The sequence below is a fragment of the Bos indicus genome, chromosome 7 (genome assembly GCF_029378745.1).
Source record: "Bos indicus isolate NIAB-ARS_2022 breed Sahiwal x Tharparkar chromosome 7, NIAB-ARS_B.indTharparkar_mat_pri_1.0, whole genome shotgun sequence".
Taxonomy (NCBI): domain Eukaryota; kingdom Metazoa; phylum Chordata; class Mammalia; order Artiodactyla; family Bovidae; genus Bos; species Bos indicus.
Window position 1 is genome coordinate 77,697,588 of NC_091766.1, and position 20,738 is coordinate 77,718,325.

A 20,738-nucleotide genomic window follows, 5' to 3' on the forward strand; every position below is an offset into this window, starting at 1 on the left:
CAGTATGGCTCTTTCACATTTTTATTTGTATGTTCTCCAGAGTAGCATTTTTAATTTCCTTCAAGAGAATTTCCTTTGCTTTCACAACTTAGCTGACTGTATAAGAGGCCTGGCTTTTGGCCTGTCTTAGTTTTAGGCATGGCTTTCTCACTAAGCTTAATTATTTCTAGCTTTTTATTTAAAGTGAAAGACATGCCCCTCTCCCTTTCACTTGAACACTTAGAGATAAGTAAAGTATGATTATTTGGTCTAATTTTGATATTGTTGCATCTCAGACAATAGATAGGCCAAGGAGAGAGACCATGTGGGAATAGCTGGTCAGTTAGAGCAGTCAGAACACACACTTTTATAAATTTGCTCTTTTATACGGTTCATGGTGCTCCTAAACAATTATAATAGTGACATCAAAAAGCATTGATCATAAATCAACAAATATAAGAATAATATGAAAGTTGGATATATTGTGAAAATTGCCAATATGTGACAAAGATATTAAGTGAAAAACTGATGTTGGAAATATGAAGACAATAGACTTGCTTGATGTATGTTTGCCCCAAACTTCAGTTTATTAAAAGAAAAAAAAAATAAGCAGTATCTGTGAAGCATAATAAAGTGAAGTGCAATAAAATGAGCTATACCTGAATACCATACCACTTTCTTTTGGCTTGCTAAATTTCTACTAATAAATCTGCTTAAGAATGCCTTGTATGTGATGAGTCACTTTTCTCTAGATGACTTCAAGGTTCTTTTTTTATCTTTCAAAATTTTGATTATAATATATCTCAGTGTGAATTTCTTAGGTTTTCTCCTCTTCAGAGTTTATTGAGACTCTTGAACTTTGTATGTTTTCTCAATTGGAAATTTTGGGCCATTGTTTCTTTAAATAATCTAATTCCTTTCCTTTCTTCTTCTGTGACTTCCTTAATATATATTAATCCACTTGATGGTGTCCTATAAGATCCTAATGCTCACTTTTCTTTATTATTTTTTCTTTTATTCCTCATGATGTTCGCTGATTCTGTGTTCTGCCTATTTGAAACTCATGTTGCACACTTGTAACGAGTGTCTCAGCTCAATTATTGCATTTCTTAACCCCAGAAATTCTGTTTTGATAATATCTGTCTGTATTGATATTTTTATTTCCTTCATAATTTTCTCATATCCCAAAGTTCTTTGTTTTCTTTTACCACTTTGAGCATATTCACAATTGTTTTAATTTTTTTTCCCCTAATAAATCCTATGCCTATGTTTCTTCAGGAACAGTTTTCAGTGATTTATTTTGTTCCTTTGAATAGGCCATATTTTCCTATTTATTTGTACATATTGCAATATTTTGTGGACATTGCGGCAGATTTTGCCAAAAGCAGATCTTGAAAATTTTGAAAAAGTGGCTTATTTTGGTTTTCAGACTTATTCTCATCAGAGAAGCTCTTCACTATTCAGCTTGTTATGAAAGCTTAAGGTCTTCTCAGGCAATTTGAATCATGTTTTTCTTTTCCCCTGATCTTTTGATTATGATTTTTTCTGTCCTCAACTGCCCCATGTGCATGACTGATTTTAAGCATCTTGCTTCCCTAAGCGTCTTATCCTAGCTTCTTTTGGTGCCTCACCTGTTCTACTGTGCTCTTCCATCAGTAGTCTGTTCTCATGGGTATCTGAGTTCTTGTGGTGTCCTTGTGGTTTTCACAAGCCATGACCACTGCTTCCCACAGTTCCTGCTCGCCTGAAATTTGAACTCTGCTGCCTCAGCTATCTCATCTCTGAGTTGGCTGACATAGAGACCAATCAGGCAACACCCGGACAATTTCTAATGTTGCTTGTTTGATTTGCTCTGCTCTTTCTGGCTGACAGAATGGAACTGGGATGAGGCACTGCTTTTGCCAAACTACATTGAGCCAGTGGGTAGAGGGTAGGAAAATTACAAGTAAAAATGTCACATAATGTCATACCACTTTGAATGTTCCTTTTTCTTTTCTGGATATTAATTTGTTTTCTGTAGATCATTTCACTGATTATCAAGGGTCCTATAAAGTTTTTGCCACCAGTCTCTCCTTTATTTCTCTAGTAAAAATAGTCTGGAGCTTTGTACTCCACCATTTTGCTGATGTTCTCATTTTCATAAGTTTTACTCTTTTCACCTGTATTATCAACCTTCTCTATATAGTTAGCAATAGGCTCTTTTTAGATTTTTGAAGTCATTTTTTAGACCTTCTAAGCCACTTATTTTCTAGCCTTATTTTTATTGCTGTTATTGCAATACCTGACCTACCTATTGTTATGTGTTATGTACGGCAAAACCAATACAATATTGTAAAGTAAAAAAATAATAATAATAATAGATAATAATTAAATATATAAAATGTTTACTTATCAAAAAAATGTGAAATCAAAACTCAGTCTTTATATATTTTAATTACATTTCTTTGTATTTATGGCATTTCAAGTGAGAAGGAATGCTTGTGTAAAAAAAATTCCAGTTTTTAATAGATGTCTAGTAAATAACATCATTTTTTTTAAACAGTAGTCAGTATTGTTGCCAAACAGAAATGGTTTGGGTCTTATTTAAAAGCTAGAAGTACAATGTATAGTATTATAAATTGTAGGGATTTCTTCCATATGTACATCTCATTGACCTTTGATTCTGTCAAATTCAGTAAAAGCATCATTGACACACTTAAAACTCAGCACTTGAGTGCCAACAATTGAGTAAGGAAGCAGGCATGACTGAACCAAGAGAAATGAATGCTGGCCTATGGGGATAAGAAAAAAAAACAATTAGAGAAAACAGAAAAAAATCAAGTATCAAGATGGTTGAAAACACCAGAAAGATGGAGAGATGAAAGCATGAGAAGGGGTACATATAGGGAGAGTGACTTGAATTATGGGTACTGATTATCTAAGTCCTTTCTAAGTATCTGAAAGCAGTAGAATATATTAAAAGTGAGAATTAGACAAGTATAACTTATATTTCAATAATAATATTTCATAGGAAATTCATCGTTCATCGATTCCATTACACAAATAGAGATGACAAATAGAGATGACTCAATGGAGATTTTTAGATGTCTTTTCAAATATAAAACCTTGTTGTTGTTTTTTAACTTGCATTTCTATATAATAAAGGTAGACTTATACAAACTCTATTTAGGGGATACAATGTTTACATTAAAGCATCTTTAAAAATGAGAATCTAGACCCCCAGCCCCGCGGACTGGCCCAGCGGACCCACCGCAGAGCTGCCGACGGCCCGCAGATCTGCCATCCTTTCCAGTGCGCCATGTCTGGTTCATCCAGCATCGCGGCTATGAAAAAAGTGGTTCAACAGCTCCGGCTGGAGGCCGGGCTCGATCGGGTGAAGGTTTCCCAGGCAGCTGCAGATTTGAAACAGTTCTGTCTGCAGAATGCTCAACATGACCCTCTGCTGACTGGAGTATCTTCAAGAACAAATCCCTTCAGGCCCCAGAAAGTCTGTTCCTTTTTGTAGTAAGACGAATCTTGACAAGGTTTTGCAAACCACGTTTCATAAACCAGTGAATATTCAAAGGAAAGCTAAATTTGAAGCCTGTACAAAAGCCTCTCTGTAACGTGCCATACTATACAAACTGCTACTTTTGTCAGTCTTTAATGTCTACCTCTCTGAATAGTCATAATTTTCTGTTTCACAAGGGTAATTATTTTATATACACTGATGGCAACATAAAATAAAATACTTAGGATAAAAAAAATGAGACTCTATATTCTCTAGTCATATGATAATTCATAACTGGAAAATACTTAAAAAAAACTAGCTACAGTGTGTTTTTTTTTGGAATAATAACTATTTTTATTTATTAGCACAATAGTAATTATCCAGATATGTTAAATTCTGTTAAATATACTGTGTATTGTAAAAATCTGAAAGTAATAGTAATTAGTATTCAGAGAGTGTTAAAGTTAACACACATTGGTATTACTGTAGTAACTTGATTAGATGGCATGCTACCTATTACCTTAATTATACTGCTTATTGATGTAATGCCAAAATTTCTGCTCTTTTATCAATTGGTGTACCTACACCACAATTAGTCTATACAATACCTGAAACTGCTATCTTTCCTCATTGGTACAATGCCTCCTGACAGCGTGATAGCATGTCTCTCTGAGTTCTGGCAATCTGCCATAAAGCAATGCTGTTTGCAAAAGGAAAAATCTTGTCTCTCTGTGTGTCTATATATACTTTATGCTCGAAAGCAGAAAATCATTTACATATTCCTAGGCCATGCTGATACACTCACAGGCTGCTTTGAGGTTTGAAACTTAAACTATTATTCTACATAGAAGGGACACACATTTCAAAATATCATGTGATTTGAAGTACTGTTGAGTGGACCTGTTGTTGTTGTTGTTTTTCTTGAATGTTACACCCCCACCCTGTTTATATGGCTTTCAGTCACCCAGTTTATAGCAATTTGTTACAGCACTCACAGGAAACTAACACACAACTGAAAATACTAAAAAGATTGCTACAACACAAATACTGTCAATGTGTACAATATGTGGGACTCATTAAAAAAATGACAGCCTAGCATAGGAAACAGGAAAAGCACAGAAAATTGCAATACTGCTTAAAAGAGTATTTTAAACATCTGTTTGGAAATTAAGAACAATTTACTAAAATTGATATGCATTTAAGAAACAGAAAAAATTGTTTTGAAATTGAGTTGTGATAGATATATATATATATATATATATATATATATATTTTTTTTTTTTTTTCTAACACAAGAAATTAGTAGTAAGTCTTAATGGGGTTCCCAGGGTAGGAGGGGCCTTTCCCTATGTACAGTTTTGTTTTTTGTTTTTTTCTGGATAAAACTATTGTATTACAAAATCAAATGTGATCATTCAAATGGTAAACACCCGGGAGGGAGCTATGCCAGGCAGGAAAAGAAGCTATTGAGGAAAACTGCTTGTGCTACTGGAGAGAAAGCTGCTTAGGATATGGCATGTACCAGAGATGAGACTTAAAAATGAAATATACCTTTAAGCATAACTTAAATAGTTTGTGTTCTTGCTGAAGGACTCTGGAGGAATATTACTGTAACAAATTGCTATATTTAATTCTTGGCTAGCAGCCAGGTATAGGTCAGACAATTTTTTTTTTTCCATTAAAATAACCACTAGCAAGGGAAAAACAGAACCTCGTGCTTAGAAACACACACATACACATATCATACTGTATGTAACCCTATGGTCATTATTTCAGGGTGACCAGATAAGACAACATGTGACAAAAAAGCACCCAGGGTCTCTTGACTAGTGAGTGATAACAGTGGGTTGCTGTTGTTGAGTCACTAAGTTGTATTAGAATCTTTTGTGGCCCCATGGACTGCGGTCCACCAGGCTTCTATGTCCATGCAATTTCCCAGGCAGAAATACTAGAATGGGTTGCTGTTTTCTTCTCCAGGGGTTCTTCTCAACCTAGGGATCAAACCCACGTCTCCTGCTTTGGCAGACAGATTCTTTACCCCTGTGGTGGTGGTTTAGTCACTAAGTCATGTCCTACTCTTGCGACCCCATGGACTGTAGCCCACCAGGCTCCTCTGTCCATGGGATTCTCCAGGCAAGTATACTGGAGTGGATCACCATTTCCTTCTCCAGGGGGTCTTCCCAAACCAGGAATCAAACCCAGGTCTCCTGCATTGCAGAGGATTCTTTACCAACTGAGCTATGAGGGAAGCTGATTTTACCACTGAGCCACCAGGAGAGCCCAACAACAATGGGCCACTCCTGTAATGGATTTTTCCCCATGAAGTTGCCACTGCTGTCATGGGCTGTAGTATTTCTGAGCATTCAGGAGAATTCAGAAACCAGTACAACTCAAGTACAGCCAGACAGAACATGGTGATGCCCAGGGAAACCAAAGGAATCCAATCCCCAGCAGGCAACCCTGTCTCCCAGCAACCCTCCTCTGATGACATGTTGCAAGTCTTTCTCCTGAGGGTTAATGTGTTAGACACCTGGGACTGGTTATTGATTAAAAATGGAAACCTGAATGATTCAACAGCTGTCTTTCTTTTCATATCTATTTCCCCCTTTTAAACTGAGATGCTTTTGATTTTGTTGAATTAAATAGCATAGGAAGCAATCTGCTGCTATCACCTACAGTGCTTTTGTTAGATTAATGATTATCAACAGGTTGTATAGACTGGTATTCATTAGAATAATATTGGATATTACAAACAAAAGAGTATTAAGCATTAAAACATATCCTTTGGGCATCAATTTTCACCTTTGTCTAGAAAAGTATCACTTAGCTGACTAACTGATATAGGTTTTATATAAAACTTAACTAACGTGTTAGGAAGGACTCTCAATTCTCAGAGCTTTTATAACCTAAGTGATGAGCTGCATTATTAGATGTGGGATATCATAACCAAGCTTAAACTGCCATTATGTAAGAAGACGTAGGACAGGCTCCTTGATCATTCATAAAACTTGCCATACACCAGGATGGCTATTTTGTATATGTCTGAGATATGAGTTGAGTCCTATGATTAAATCAAAGTTTGGAAACCAGCAATAGTTGGTTCATCAGGGCCTGAAATTGTATTTTGTTTTATCCGCATTGTTTTTAGTAACTTGCCAGCATCTAAAATGATCAGATGCATTCATCTCCAAATCTGAAATTCCAGCTTCTTTTGAGCAAATCAGAAGATCTGGTTATACTAGGGTCACATGTCCATAAGAATACTGTTAGCTAGAATTCCTTGGTGGCTTCCACTTTTAGAAATAGCATGTTATTTGTTTATTCACAGTTAGAACTGGACATGGAACAACAGACTGGTTCCAAATAGGAAAAGGATTATGACAAGGCTGTATGTTGTCACCTTGCTTATTTAACTTATATGCACAGTACCTCATGAGAAATGCTGGACTGGAAGAAGCACAGCTGGAATCAAGATTGTTGGGAGAAATATCAATAACCTCAGATATGCAGATGACACCACCCTTATGGCAGAAAGTGAAGAGGAACTAAAAAGCCTCTTGATGAAGGTGAAAGTGGAGAGTGAAAAAGTTGGCTTAAAGCTCAACATTCAGAAAACGAAGATCATGGCATCAGGTCCCATCACTTCATGGCAAATAGATGGGGAAACAGTGGAAACAATGTCAGACTTTATTTTTCTGGGCTCCAAAATCACCGCAGATGGTGACTGCAGCCATGAAATTAAAAGACGCTTACTCCTTGAGAGGAAAGTTATGTCCAACCTAGATAGCATATTCAAAAGCAGAGACATTACTTTGCCAACAAAGGTCCGTCTAGTCAAGGCTATGGTTTTTCCTGTGGTCATGTATGGATATGAGAGTTGGACTGTGAAGAAGGCTGAGCGCCGAAGAATTGATGCTTTTGAACTGTGGTGTTGGAGAAGCCCCTTGGACTGCAAGGAGATCCAACTAGTTCATTCTGAAGGAAATCAGCCCTGGGATTTCTTTGGAAGGAATGATGCTAAAGCTGAAACTCCAGTACTTTGGCCACCTCATGCGAAGAGTTGACTCATTAGAAAAAACTCTGATGCTGGGAGGGATTAGAGGCAGGAGGAGAAGGGGACGACAGAGGATGAGATGGCTGGATGGCATCACTGACTCGATGGACGTGAGTCTGAGTGAACTCTGGGAGTTGGTGATGGACAGGGAGGCCTGGTGTGCTGCGACTCATGGGGTTGCAAAGAGTCAAACACGACTGAGCAACTGAATTGAACTGATCCCCTTACTCCTTTTCATATTATGTGACTTGGACTGCAAGGAGATCAAACCAGTCAATCCTAAAGGAAATTAGTCCTGAATTTTCATTGGAAGGACTGATGCTGAAGCTGAAACTCCAATACTTTGGCCAACTGATGCGAAGAGCTGACTCATTTGAAAAGACCCTGATGCTGGGAAAGATTGAAGGTGGGAGGAGAAGGGGTAGCAGAGAATGAGATGGTTGGTTGGCATCACCGACACAATGGACATGAGTTTGAGCAAGATCCAGGAGTTGGTGATGGACAGGGAAGCCTGGCGTGCTGCAGTCCATGGGGTCCCAAAGTGTCGGACACAACCGAGCAGCTGAACTGAACTGAATTCCTTCCTTGGGAAAGTCCTTTTGGGGAAAAAAAAAAAAAGTCAGTTGAACACAACAGTGTGCCTAGTGCTATAATTAATTTATTCCTAACACAATCACTTGGCAGACTAGTAACTGTAGAGTCACATTTACCCACAGACAACTCTTTCTGTAGAACTGGTTTACACATATTTTTTTTTAATCCAATTTTAAAAGGACACTTTAATTATGAAGTAGATTTTAAGAGAGAAAATATCTTCATGATAAGGGTAATGATATTTATGTGGCAGTAAGTTTCTTTGTAAATCTATTACACTTCTGTGGAAATAAGCCCTCTGTCAAAAGGAATGATAAGTTAAACAGATTTGGGCAGAAACGGGGATGTGAGTAGGAGGGCCAGGAAACAGAATGCACTCAGGAAACACTAAAGAGAGTATACTCAATTAAAACATGTAATATGATGAAAGGAACTGATTGAGCTCTAATAATTTTCAGAAGCCATATAAAGTTATCCTGTAGCTTGAAAAAAATCAGTTGAGAACTGAATCTGAAACATTTTCCAAACATGCTTTCAACAGAGTAAACAGATGAGTTATTTTATCGATTTTAAGAGTATCAGAGAAGACAAGTTTAATTTTGACTTCAATAAAAACCCACATTTTATTAATAGAATTATAACAAAACTGAATACATTATTATTTTTGGCCAATTCTGATCCCTTAAAGTCTCGTGACTGTTTCTGTAGCAAAATAAGTGTATGAGTAAGGCTTGCATAATTCAACCATATTCTTTTCTAACCTATCCATTTTTTTTTTTTTTTTCCTTTTGGAAATTCTTCAGGATTGCCTACCAAAGAGGCAGTGGCCTAAAAGATAAAGTTTTCTCTTCTCTCCATTTTGTATTTTCTCTGGTTTTCTGGATAACTGTGAGAATGTTTCCAACTGGTAAATGTTCTCAGAAGTCAGAGAACCAGTAGAGAGGAATTAGGAGCTTGGGAAGCTAGCGAGATAGGACATTTCCAAATACAAGTAATAAATGAATGAGAGTACAATCAAATAGACTTTTTAAAGTCAATTCCTTTTTGAGAAATAGATTATCTGTCTAAGTGAATTCCCGTTTTAACATTAAAAGCCAGATTGCAGATAGGTCTGATCCATTCATTCACTGGCTACTGAATGGCACTGACAAATTACACTTTCTAATCACCAGCATTGGCAATGATAAATCTCTTTGATTTCTGGCTTTGTAAAGAGATTGGATTTGGTGAAGTAGCTGCTACCCCAACCATATCTTTAGAGATGCCAGCAGTCTAATGCTCTATTTTTGAAATACTAGTTCCTCTTTATTCAGAGTTCTGATGAAACAAAACTCACTATTTTGATTTCTGAGAAAGCATATTTAATTATGGACCCTGAGTGTACCAGACCCCAGTTGGTCACCTTAGAAAATGTGTTCCACTAGTTGCAGAGTATTTGAAAGTGTGGATTCTGCAAGATAAATCTTATTGATTTGTCAGGAAAAAAAGAAAACCTTCCTGTGCTACTTTTCTTTTTCTAGTATACAAATATCTTCAACTCTTTGAGTTAAGAGAATACAAACACAATAATTTTACATGTCTTTCGCTTCCCTTTTTTAAAGTAAATTTATTGCATATTTTCTGATCCATTCCACTTTCTGACTTATGAAAGGGTGACAGTCTGTAGTGGCCTAAATGAGGCAGAATAACTACCCCTTGATTTAAATGAAAAGGTGAATTCTCAGACAAAACAAAGCAACACAGTTTCTTCTTGTAGTAACCGATGCAAAATGTTTGATTGGTTTTCAAGTTGTCTGGTTTTCTTTGTCTTCTTTGTGGATTGGTCTCATGTATAGTGGCTGAATATGGAATTCAGACCTAGTAGTATGATAAATTACTATACCAGGGAGTCATTATCTTTCTCCACTGGAACTAATGGGCAATAGCCACAGGGGTTCAAAATAACACTCAACCAACCATTGCCATGGCCAAGGTATGCATAGGAAATACAGATTGCTTTCCCTTTATAAAATTAAGACAGTACAGAACACCTCTGACACAAGCAGGAATTCCAGCATAACTTTAGGATTATGGCAAGATTCAGCTTTAGAAATTTGTATATCAGGGGATAGAATTAAAATAGACATTTCCTAACTACATAATGGTCTGTTAATATTTTTTCTGTTTTACATACATAATTTTTAGAAAAAAAAATGACAGATATGTGGATCCTCAAAGATTTAATTTTTTTCATATTTAACAGATTCAGATTATAAAGGCAAAAATAACTTGCATATCTTTTCTATTCTTGAGTAACTGCTTTGTGGTTTTGTTTTCTTTAACAAAAGAAAGAAATACTGTTTATGTGGTGTTTTAGAGAATTAGATGGAGGTGTATGTTTTAAGTAATCTTAAGAAAAGGTTAGTGACTCATTAATTGGTAAGTTAAATAGGTTCCAGTCTTGGGTGACACTGTCAGAAGTCCTGCCTGCTTTCCCATTACACTTCTTTACAGACACTATAGGTAAATGTAAGAGACAGCATTTTGCTGTGGCTGATTATGGAACTGCCTCTATTTCTGAGCAGACGTTTATATTTGCCTTTTCTTACCTCTCAGTGTAAGGGCGAGAGTGTATAAGCTGTGTAGTTTTGATTTAAAACCTGGTGCGTAGAAGCAGGCTTGGTTTTATATATGAGTGGCCCCAGCAGGGGACGAATTGTTTTTGACTTCCATCATTTGTCAATAAATAAGAAAAGTGAGAGATTCATCATGTATGTTAAAGACTCTGGCAATATTTTCTATGATGCAAAATAAAATTTAATAAAACAGCATTTTTAAAAATGCATGCAATCACTGGTCTCACTTGTATAGGATGTAAATTCCAGAACTCTGTAGTCTTTCCACAGTAGGGGGATGGGGTGAAGGGGGTGGATCTACTTGTCCGGCATCCATGTAGTGACCATTTTGCACAGCTGGTGAAGGGTTCCTGCCATGTGCAGAGCTGAGTGGACATCTTTGTGTGTGCCTCCCTGTGACCCTTTTATTAAGCACCTAGCTGTGCTCAATAGCGAAATGGATTCTAATTGATCACAGCAGGTTAAGTGATTTAACCTGAAGCAAAGCAATAGTTTTTATTTGAAACTGCCAGCACCTTTGCAATGACTCCCTTCTACCTCCAAAAGCCTAAAAACACCACCCTGAAAATAGAAAAACAATACCAGAACTAGTACACTGATTTTTCTCTCTAGCCATAAAAATAGAGGAGCAGGTGAAGGGATGTCCAGAGACAGGAAAATTGGAAAGGGACTTGGCAACTACCCAATTCAGTGTTTAATTTTGCAAGTGTAGCAATGATTTGTATGTACTTGTATTTATTCCTTGACAATCTAGAGTCTTCCTGAGCTGTGTGGCAGCAAGTGACTAATTTTGAATGGAAGCAAATCTTTGTTTAAGATAAACACAGGGCTAATTATTTTGGATTTCTCTCTTCAAATATGTTTTGAGCCCCTTTAAGTACTAGTCACTGGGATAAATCCCGTGGGGTGTGGAGAAATAAACCAGACATGGTGTCTGTCTCAAGGAGCTTACAGTCTCATTAATGTCATGCTAGGGACCAAATGTCTGACTGGCACAGGGGCAGGAGGAAATCATATTAAATATTAATACGTGTCTTATTTTAGATCAATTTGATATTCTCCTAACCTTGAACTTCCAAAGCAATGATTACGTTCAGAAATAGTGTTCTTTAGCTCTCTGCCTGAGTTCACAGGATTTTCCCATTTTTTCCCCCTTTCTTTTCTCTTTTCCTAGTATTGGTTTAAAGGAAGCAAAATAAATTAGCAGAGACCTGATTGTAAGAAATGGGATTATTTCCCTACCCAGATTCAGGATCATGTAATAAACTGAGACTATTCTGTCTCCACTGTGTGTGTGTCTACATTAATAGAAAATCCTGTCCTTAGTTCAGGTGATGAGAACCTGACTTCATTTCTTATCCCTTCCCACCATCTGCCACCAAATGAATTACTTGAGTACTGTGACCACAGTTTTGGAAGTATCCAATTATCAAACCTAGATTCATTTCTCATCAGACTGAGTCCTAGTCTGTATCATTCATAATGGGAAAACATAATTAATTTAGTTAAAAGTACAGATGCCTTTTATGTTAAAAACACGGATATTTGAAAATACCATCCCTCACCCACAATCACGGTCCTACTATTGAACTCTGGCTAGAATCATCCAGAAACATACACCTTGGCAGAGCCAACACAGGAATTAACTGAGCTATACAATTGTAATGTTTTTGCTTTTCTCCCAGGCCATTTTCCACTCCTGGCTGATAAAAATCTCTAATGGGCTGTTGTAAATGCTCTACTTCTATACTTAGTCTAAATAAGAAATAACATTTATGTCTATTAGCATCCACAGAAACATTTGTCAACAGCAAGTTGGAGAATGACATAACTTTTTTTAAGTGCACCCATCTGGGAAACTTTCCAAGTTGGGAGCTACCCAAATTGGCAAAGATTCTAAGAAATCCATTCACATGCACTATGCATGACAACAATTTCTGGACTTCTTTTATACTTCTAGCTATTAGATTTGGAAGTGCAGAAGATGAGACAAAAAATAAAAATAAAACACACACAACCATAAAATAAACTAAAAGCAGGTCTATAAAAGTTCTAATAGATAACTATGGTAAACTTCAAGAGCAAGGGAGAGGTCAGGTTCACCCTTCCTTTTAGTCAGTGTGTCCCTGAGCCTGGCCCATTTTATTCAAGGACAGAAACTATAACAAAACAATTTGTGTTCTACCTCAAAAACCAATCCTTTCCTATCAAGGACTCTCCAGAAATGCCAACTTGTTCTCTCCATTTTTACAATATCAGAGCACATACATAAGGTTTTTTCCTTTTCTTTTTAAAATTTGAAATCCTTCTGTCTTTGGCTTTTGCCCTGTGATAACATATCTTACTATTTTAAGTACAACTGGCTACGGATGAACTGTTTGGTAACTTTTTTCCTAGTACGCACAACTGATGTCATCCTTGTGTATGTAAGAAAGTCACAAGATTGTTCTACATTTTTGTCTTAGTAAATACACTTTGCATTGCAGAATGTCTTCATTTAATTAGTAAATGACCTCTTTTGTCTCATTGGTTCTGAGAGGACTGTAGCTTAGACCTTCATTTGTTTAACACATTTGATAAAACCTTTATACATTTGATAAAACCTTTATATGATACTGTCAAATTCCTTTAAGAGTAGAATTTTATTTATAAACAGAAATAAATAAAACAAGCTATTCAGTAAAATTGTTAATAATTATCAAGCAAACTGAAATTGGCATTTTGTCAAGCCAGTCATTCAAAATGAATATGTTCAAAGAGAAATATTTATCCTGAATATTCACTGCTTCAAATTTTAAATTGGCAGGGTCATTTTATCTAATATTACTCATTTTTTTCTGAAAATTTTAAAGGATTACATTGTTCTTAATCTAGGAAACATGAAATGACATTACCCCAACACCCATTTTTAATTCCAAGCACCCATTCTATAATAACCCTAATTGTAAGGTAATCTTTAAAATACACTTAATGTTTTTTTAATTGAACATTGATATATTTTAGTGTTTTTCTTGGATATATACATTATATATATACATATGTATAAAACATTATTACTGACATCTACTGGTTTAGGGTTTGCCTTATGGCTCAGCTGGTAAAGAATCTGCCTGCAATGCGGGAGACCTGGGTTCAATCCCTGGGTTGGGAAGATCCCCTGGAGAAGGGAAATGCTACCCACTCCAGTATTCTGGCCTGGAGAATTCCATGGACTGTGTAGTCCCTGGGGTGGCAAAGAGTCGAACACGACTGAGCGGCTTTTTACTGGTTAAGAGCATGGAATTTGGAAAAGAGTACATTGGATCAAATTTCAGCTCTGCACTTACTAGCTGTATGATTAAGGCAAGTTGTTTTGCCTTAGTTTGTTCCTCTGCAAAATGGAAATAACAATAAATTCATAAGGTTGCTATTAGAATTAAATGAGTTAAGATGTGTAATGCATTTTGAACAGGGCCCAGTAAGGTTAGACAAGCATTTGTTATTAACAACATTATCATTATCAGCATACTAATGGAGATGTCTAGCAAAGAGAGGAGTTTTTTTAATATTACATAAAATTTGAAATTAATTTAAAACTCAGTTTTTTTCTACTTGAAATAAAATAGCTATGTTGTATTTGCAACAGTACATAAAATATGTACAGAATATTTTTCTGTCTGTGATTCTACCAGGTAAGATATAGCAATGGCTCCACTAGTAATTTGAAAATACATTTTTAGTACTTTAGAAAGAGAAGAAAATAGAGGCAACTTTTCATTCTTATTTTTAGTCTAAATGCTCCAAAACTGTCCATAAATGTAAATGTTAAAGTATAAGTAACCATTTCAAATGTAGTGAGTACTATATATGTGTGTGTGTGTTTATTTTTAATTTGAACTACCCAAAATATATTACTCATCTGAGATGTTTAAATACTTGGTGTGTTATTGCTATCAAATAGATATATAATTTCAGAGTTGATGGTCTAACTATCATGCTGCTGCTTCTGCTAAGTCACTTCAGTCATGTCCGACTCTGTGCAACCCCATAGACGGCAGCCCACCAGGTTCCCCCGTCCCTGGGATTCTCCAGGCAAGAACACTGGAGTGGGTTGCTATTTCCTTCTCCAATGCATGAAAGTGAAAAGTGAAAGTGAAGTCAGTCGCTCAGTCATGTCCGACTCTCAGCGACCCCATGGACTGCAGCCCACCAGGCTCCTCCATCCATGGGGTTTTCCAGGCAAGAGTACTGGAAAGGGTTGCCTTTGCCTTCTCCGGGTCTAACTACCATAGATTATCAATTCAGAGTTACTTTGATAGTAGGAACTGTACTGAAGCCAAAGTGTTCTTATTTATAGAGTCCATTTAACTAATTTCAACGTGACAGATATGTAACTTATATTGAACCATGCATCAGCATTGTGTTGGGTGATAAAGAATCAAAAGTGAATAAAATATCCCTGCCTGTGCTATAGGAAGTAGTCAGTTTCTTCAGTTCAACATGGTACCTTCTATCCGGTCCTTCTTGAAAATCACTGTTGCTTCCCCTATCTCCCAGGTTCTAATTTGGAAAACTAGATTAAATTTAGTATTCCCAACTAGAAATTAGGATTCACAGTTGATTACCAAATATGTAATGAGGTCCCTGGTTCATATTGGGTCCCCCTGCTTTGCTGACATTTTGGGTTTCCCTTGTGGCTCAGCTGGTAAAGGATCACCCTGCAATGTGGGAGACTTGGATTCGATCCCTGAGTTGGGAAGATCCCCTGGAGAAGGGAAAAGCTACCCACTCCAGTATTCTGACCTGGAGAATTCCATGGACTGTACAGTCCATGGGGTCGCAAAGAGTCAGACACAACTGAGCAACTTTCAGTTTCACCAAATATGTAATAGGATGCTACTCTGAAGAAGAAGAAAGGATATTGACTCTTGTGTATTCTGTATAAATCTTGCAAAACCAGTATGGAATTTCCTCATGTGAAAACTTTTCTTAGATTATTTTGGTTCTTAAACACATATTTTCATATCCCTGACCCATTTTAATGTTTTTATACTGAAAGACAGAATGCATGATTCAAAGCAGAGTTACAAAACCAAATCTATTGGTGATCAAAGGAGAAAGTATGAAAGAAACATCAATTTTAAAAAAATGAATTAACTTAAAAAACTCTCAGTATATTATCATTTCTCTGCATAAAAAGATTTTATCTTTCTTCCTATAGACATACTGTATATGTAACTTTTAAATATCAAGTAAAATATTTAACACTTTCTATATTTTAATTTTATTAATAAATATTTTCAGTCTTCTGTTAGATAATCTTATTAAATCTTATGGTTAATACATTAAATTTTGCCATCTATAAGCAAAATCAAAATATTCCAACTGTCCTTCACACAGTTTCATATTCTCATGATAATGAACAGTTTACAAAAGTATATAGGACTTAGCTAAGAAAACAAAAATTAAAATTCATGGTGCTGTATAATTTTTTACTCTAAAACAATATTTTCATATTTTATAAGATAAATACCCAGAAGATAAATGTATCTGAATTAATATCAGATTAATTTGGGAGCTTCCCAGATGGCTCAACAGTAAAGAATCTGCCTACCAATGCAAGAGACACAAGAAACATGGGTTTGATCCCTGGGTGGGGAAGATTCCCTGGAAGAGGAAATGGCTACCCACTACAGTATTCTTGCCTGGAGAATCCCATGGACATAGGAGCCTGGTGGGCTCCTATGCAAAGAGCAAGGAACAATGAAGTCACTCAGCATACAGCACAGTAACAATTTTCCAAAGATTTTACTTAAAAATAAATCTAATTAGTCATTTATCATCCCTCCTACTTTCCACAACTTTTAACATTTTTCTGAATAATTTAGATACTTTTGTCATTTTTTCATTTTTATAATAAATGTTCCCATTATGTTGATCATACACCAGAATCTAGAGAATATAATAATATTAATTAAAACAGTGATGATGATAGTGGACTTAAGTAAAAATATTGGCTTTCAGAGGGAAAAAAACATACAAAGTATTTGCAGTGTTAATGCCTGAAGTATTCTTGGTAGACTGCATTATCTTTCTCTGAGAACTGTGAATGTGCGTTATAGGAAGAGACTTTATAGATGCCATCAAATAAAATCATAGGAATTTTTTTAGAATGAAATTAAATTAGAGACTAATTTGGCCCTTCTCATTTATTTTATAAAGCATAGAAATCCATCCCAGAGAAAATGGGTGTGGCCCAAGGCATAGGACAAATAAAATATAGAGTCAGAAAGAGAGCTGAACTGTATGTATTGAAACCTTAGTCAAGAGTTATCTTTTTGTCCACATGCTTTTATCTGTCTTTCCAGTAAACTCTCTCAAGGATTTTTAAGATAGGTCTTGCTTTCCCTACTGTATCCCAAGACTTGACTGAAGTTTTTGGAACATTGAAAGTGATTACTAGGGTCTTGCCTGGTGGCTCAGATGGTAAAAGAATCTGCCTGCAATGCAGGAGACTCAGGTTCAGTCCCTAGGTTGGGAAGATCCCTTGGAGAAGCGCATGGCAACCCACTACAGTATTCTTGCCTGGAAAATTCCATGGACAGAAGAACCTGGTGGGCTACAGTCCATTGGGTCTCAAAGAGTCAAACGTGACTGAGTGACTATTACTTTTTTCATTTTTCAGGTGCTTAAAAAATAGTTGTTGAATAGAAGGTAGGCATTTAAATAAATAAATAACTATGTAACAGAAAATTCACTTTGCTAAGCAGACACTATTATTGCACTAAATGAGCATTCAATCTTGAGTTAGTATTTCCGATTCATACTTACAACACTTTCTAGTAGTCCACAGATTATGATTTTCTTTTTTATTAGGATTATAGTATTTGATGAGAGTTGAACTATAAAGAAAGCTGAGAGCTGAAGAATTGATGATTTTGATCTGTGGTGTTGAAGAAGACTCTTGAGAGTCTCTTGGACTGCAAAGAAATCAAACCAATAATCCTAAAGGAAATCAGTCCTGATTATTCATTGGAAGGACTGATGCTGAAGCTGAAACTCCAATACTTTGGCCAACTGACTCGTTGGAAAAGACCCTGATGCTGGGAAAGATTGAAGCCAGCAGGAGAAGGGGACAACAGAGGATGAGCTGATTGGATGGCATCACCAACTCAAAGGACAAGATTTTGAGCAAGCTCTGGGAGTTGGTGATGGACAGGGAAGCCTGGCGTGCTGCAGTCCATGGGGTCACAGAGTCAGACATGACTAGGTGACTGAACTGAGCTGATAGTATTTAATACACTTTGCCTTGTATCATCAAATTAGAATATTCAGTTGCTGTTTCCCTTTTCCAATTCTATATTCTGTCCATTTGAAATGAAACCCTGTGACAGCCTTTCTCTTTAGGACTGTTACTCCTTAGCTTTCATAAGTTGAACCATAGATTTGTCTGAATTTTAATTGATCCTGCATGCATTTATTCTTCCTACGTGTAAGATAGCAATGTTAATAGAAAAAGATGTATATGCCTCAGAAAAGTATTTGTCAATGTTTCACAAACAATCAGAAATACTTGCCAAGCTTAAAATTAAAAAAAAAAAAAAAAAAACTGGGAGGGCTTCACGGATGACGCGGCAGTCTATTGGGAGGAAGCTAAACCACACTTTAGCTTTCAGAGGCACTCGTTATATTTTTTCACTGGCTCTGTTTTATCTACATAACTTGGGTCTTCTGATTCTCTTTCTTTTTTGTGTGGATAATTGCTTTGTTGTTAGTGCTTTGACACTGAGTGACAGTGCTTTTGGGTGGTTGACAGCCAAATCTATTGGCAGCCGATCATCCTCATACACAGAGAGGTGCTTTCTTTCTGCCTAGTGACAGTAAGAGCGTCTGGGTTGACAGAGGAGGTCTCATCCCTCTCAGGAGAGAGACAAAAGCAAAAGCGGGGGGAGTGAGATTTCTGCCAGAATAAAACCATCTATTTAATTCTGCTATAGAGAGAAATACAACAGGCAGTGCCTATAATGACTGCCAGTTAAAACAAATCATTTTATTTTTGTGTGTTGCCTATAGAAAATCATATCACTTAGTAAGCTATCAAGGGCGGCGTACCTTGCCTTTAGAGATACCGCAGACCAGAACTAAATGCATTTTCTCTCAGTGGAGTTCGTTAAAAGGAGACAATCCGGAACAGAGTATAGAGAGGGTATAAATGTAATCTTGTTGCACTTCATATCACTGACTTAAAGTCATGCAAGTAAAAATATCCCTAACAATGGTTAACAGAATTATGTTTCTGAGAGGTGGAAATTTTTTTTTTGCCAAATGACTCGAAAGTATAAGCCAGTGGATTTGATTTGCTATTGATAATTCACAGTTGAAGATTGTACAGTTTGAGATAAAAAACATTTTCCTGTCTTCCTTGAGAAAGCTTTCATCATATAGGTTCTAAACTACCATATGGGCTACAAAATACAATTATGAAGCAAAGAGAAAAGGAAAAATAGGGATGGCTCTTGCCCATCTGTAGAGAAAGGGTACCTTGAGGATTGAGATTATATCTTGAAACATTTTATTTATTATTTAGGGTGTTTATATAGATTTGGGGGTATCTGTAAATCTCCTGAAATTGTATATAAATGTTTGCTTGCATGTTTAATTTTCTGATGAGAAGATTTGTGTCTTCATGGAATTCACAACATTTGAATCCACAGACTCAAGGAAGGTGAAAATAACTGCTCCGGAGACATCATAAATATTGTGTCTCAACCACCATTTCAATTATTAACTTTTTAAATTGTTCTTAAAAATACAAAATGTCTTGGTGACTAGAAGAGGGAATGATAAAGGATTCCAGCTCAAGTAACTTGTTGATTGACTCACATAGAGGCTTCAAATATTAGAATGATCAGCTTTGAGATAGAGTAGCCTTGTCAGGGGAGCTGATAAACTGTAGGGTGGCAGAGTCTAGCTGCAAAACTAGAAGGGCTTTGAAACAGGGGCCTCTAGGAATAGAGTGGACTCCCTTGGAAAATAATGACTATAGGTTTTAAGAATGATTAGTTTAATTCAATAACATGTATAACATAGCAGAAGAATTTCTGCCATATGCCTGAAACTGTCCTTGTCAACTTAAGTACATCAGTGAACAATCTAAACACAGTCCTTGTTATTTTGGCTATTACATCCTATTGTTTAGAGAGCAACAATAAACAAACAAAACTAATAAACAAATGATGTGCTGTACAACATAAGCATGATGAAGAAACGAAAAGAGAACAATGTTATATTAAATTATTCCAAAGGAGCTCTGATTTGGAAGGCCTGATCAGGGAAGCCCTTAGGTGAAACTAGAGAAAAAAATCTGAATGACAAAATGTATCAGTCATTCAACTATCTGGAGGTTAGCAAGGGCCTGCCAAGGACTTTGCAAAAGAGACTCTTTCTGTGGGAAGGAAACAGAAAAAAATGGCCCTCTAAGGTGCTTTACAACTCAATAGTATAATATCGAATATAATCTCAACATCTAGATTTAATCATCCCATTGGCTCTTGTGTGTCTCCTTAGTGAGACGGAATTTATGAATAATTGAGTTGAAATGAATAGATAAATTGGTTCCTTCAACTGAACACTATCACCTACTGTGAAAATTCAACTGGGAATGATGAATAATGATAATGTTGGCTATCTTAATTGTCAATATAGGATCCAGATTCACTTATCCGGTACTTTTAAAATGTTTTTCTTTGTTCTTGTTGTTGCTCCAACTGGCTGTATCACAGCTAGTTATCAATTTTTCATCCGCATTTTCCTCACCAGTGAATTGCTGCAGGTTTATAAGCCTCCTTTTTGAAATGTTGCCCAAAAGCAGAACATAGATCATACTGATGTGTTTTTTAAATTAAATTTGTGTTGAGCTCATGGTTCAGGTCCATCTGCTGGTGTCCCAAAGACCATGGGGATACTTCTGATGTGGACCCATGCCCCCCAAAACACTGAAAAGAACAGTGAAAAATCAGACATTGTG

The 20,738-nt window shown here is 36.3% G+C and overlaps 1 long non-coding RNA gene and 1 pseudogene across 1 annotated transcript in view; both read left to right on the plus strand.

Annotated features, from left to right (window-relative positions):
• The window catches only part of LOC139184220 (uncharacterized), a 1,143,978-nt gene that overhangs the window by 216,479 nt on the left and 906,761 nt on the right, over nucleotides 1–20,738 (plus strand). The window lies entirely within an intron of this gene.
• On the plus strand, nucleotides 3,201–3,713 carry LOC109561313 (guanine nucleotide-binding protein G(I)/G(S)/G(O) subunit gamma-5 pseudogene; annotated as a pseudogene).